The sequence below is a fragment of the Rhinolophus hipposideros genome (genome assembly GCF_964194185.1).
Source record: "Rhinolophus hipposideros genome assembly, chromosome: 2".
In the NCBI taxonomy this organism is placed as follows: domain Eukaryota; kingdom Metazoa; phylum Chordata; class Mammalia; order Chiroptera; family Rhinolophidae; genus Rhinolophus; species Rhinolophus hipposideros.
The window spans coordinates 24923806-24926813 of NC_138048.1; the positions used below are offsets into that span (position 1 = coordinate 24923806).

General features: G+C 36.6%; 1 pseudogene across 1 annotated transcript; it reads right to left on the reverse strand.

Moving 5' to 3' along the window:
- Positions 1 to 1236: 1236 nt before the first annotated feature.
- LOC308506500 (inorganic pyrophosphatase-like) lies at positions 1237 to 2202 on the reverse strand (annotated as a pseudogene). The gene has a single exon. The product of its transcript is annotated as an inorganic pyrophosphatase-like (transcript).
- Positions 2203 to 3008: the final 806 nt, after the last annotated feature.

Sequence of the window (3008 nt, forward strand, 5' to 3'; positions counted from 1 at the left end):
ATAATTATATTAACTGTTTTAATGTACATGCCAACTAACGCTGTTATTTGTTTCATTCCTGGATTGATTTCTGTGCTCATTATGGGTTGCATTTTTCTGCCTGTTTGCATGCCTGATAATTTTTAATTGTGAGTTTTACATAGTTGAGTGTACATACTAAAAATTCATGTATTTCCTATAAACATTCTTTAGCTTTGTTCTGAGACAATTTGATCCTTTTTGAGGCTTTTTTAATATAAGTTTTTTTGGGTAGGATCAGAGAAACCATTAGTCTGGGGCTCGTTTTGTCCTACTACTAAGGTGGTATCTTTCTATAATAAGTACTTTACCTAATGTCTTGTGGATTCTGAGTTTTTTCCACTCTGGCTAATGGGAACACAAAGAATTCTTGCTCTTGTGTGTATTTCAAGGGTAATGCTCTCTAATCCTTTCATATGATTCCTTTCTCAGACTCAGTTATTTCCTCATACATAGGTGGTCATCAGTATTCTGCGAAGTCTCTGAAGATATCTGGGTTCTATCTCTTTGCAGCTCTCCCCCCTTATGTATGCTGCTTGGGGAACTCTAGCCACCTTGGAATCCTTGGACACTCAACTTTTGTCTTTTCACCTCGGGAAGGTAGTCAGGCTCTGTTTGAACTTCCTTTTGTTGCCTTGTGGCCTGAGATTCTTTCCAGACAATGGACTGAGATAATTATTGCAGGGTTCACCTGCTTTGTTTTCTCTTTTTACATGGATTACTGTTCTTTGCTGTCTGATATCCATTGCTTAAAAATATTTTTCCTTTGTTTTTCCACATATGGTGTCTGGTTTTAAGTTGTTTCCTACCTGAAGATAAATTCAGTCTTTGTTACTCCATCTCAGCCAGAAGTACAAGGGTTTCATTTAGTCAGTTAAAGGATTACTTTGAATTGTTTAATGCATTTCATGCAAATGAACCTTTGTTTAGATGTGTCTTTTTTTTTCTTTCAGCAAAATAATTTTATTTCCTAACACCTGGTAAATATATACATCTAATATGTATTTATCTTGCATAATTATTCACAAATGACTTCCAAATTACAACTGCTTTGAGATTAAAGCACGTACTGAAAGTTATCTTAGTTGAAATATGAAAATATGCTTTCAGATGGATAACACCCCATTCATAATATATTAGATTGGTCACAGCAGAATTTGCTTTGTTAGATAAGTTCCGTAAAATTAAAGCTCTGAAAAACCACTACTTTTGCATCTACTACGACCAGATGAATAGGATGCAAAAATACCAGCTTGTATTCCAAAAAAATTTCCTGAGTTTTTTCTGGTGATGGAACCACTTATCTACATGTGTTGGCATTGTGCAAGCAGATTCACATGGTGGTGGTAAAGCATCCACAATGGCTTTTGGCCGCATCAGGATCACACTCGACTATTACTGTCCCAAAAGAAGAGACATTAACTTAAAGGGGCTCTCAGACATTGTGGTATCCATGCAATTGATTCCTTTTCCATCAATTTCCGTTGTCCCTAAAGCTCTCCAATGGTCATGAGTGCTTTTAATAATATCAACTGCAAAGTCCTTTTCTTTAAATTCTGTATTGAAAGCAGACTGGTTCTCTGATTTTCCATCAGGAATCTTGTACCTTCTAAACCAGTGCACAGTATCTTCTAGGTAGCCAGGTTTCAGATGCTTGACTTCATTAATATCATTGTAATAGGCTGCCTCCAGATCATCCATATTAATGGGAATTACTTTCCAGCTGATTTCCCCTTCTTCTTTCATAGTCAGTAGGCCCAGAACTTTCACCCTGATAATGTCACCTTTTACACATACCTTTTTCCCAATTTTACACACACTTCAATTGGGTCATTGTCACCACAATAGCCAGTGTGTTTGTCATCATGCCCTGGGTCTTCCCAAGTCTGTGGGATGGCACCATAGTTCCAGATATATCCATTATAAGGGAACAAATGTGCAACATAACGGAGTTTTCCTTTTTTCACATCTTGTTTAATTTGGTTTAAAGGGTCCTTTTGTAGCGATCTCCATTTTTGCAGTAGTCCAGCGTGGTACTTCAACTACCACGTGGAACACATCCTATTCTGCATAAATTGGAATATCATGAAGTGGAGATATATATTGTCCTTTTTCATTTTTGAGGACGATTTGATATTTGAGGGTGAAGGGCACGGTATGCTCCTCACTGCTAAGGCCACTCATCTTGCAGGAAACGAACAACCACCGCTACCGCTGCGACAGAGCCACTAGCCCGCACGCGGCGCCCAAGACAAGGAGAGACACCTGCGCCTGCGTACTGCGTGAACTGGCCCAGTGAGAGGCCCTGTGAGCACCTTTAACTGGGCTCTGGCTCTCGTGCCTACCCCACCCCCGCCCGGCTCACGTCGCGCCTGCGTAGATGTGTCTTGATTTAATTTTTCCCTTTTTTTGTGCTTTAAATCTTGTAATAATTATTTTGGGTTATGTAATATTGCCATCAACATTTTTGTAGATCAATATTATTTATTTCAGATTATTCTGCCAATTAATTATTAGAAGTTAATATTACTGGTCAAAGTATACATTTTTAAGTCCCTTGATGGTTTTATGTCAATTTTGAATGATGTTTAAAAATATGGACTTTCTGAATAGCCTTTGTTATAGCTAGGAATGGAACTGCACTTCCAAATTATCATGGAAATAGAATACCAATACCATGAAACTTCTAAGACATAAATGATTGCTATTTTATATTTTAAAATACTTGAAAGCTTTTTGAAATACTTCCAAATCGTAAAGAAGAAACTACCTGTTTTTACGTAAGGAACTATTTCAAAAATAATTATTTTGTCTTATATGTTTATGAGTAGGGACAATAGAAAACAAATTAAGGAAATGCAGAATAAGTGATATTTGTAATAAACAAAAACACCTTCCTTCAAAAATGTTGACAAAATTGATATATGTATTAAAGAACACAATTGAAAGGAAATTATTCTTATGTGAAAAAATAAACCCCTATTGCTTTA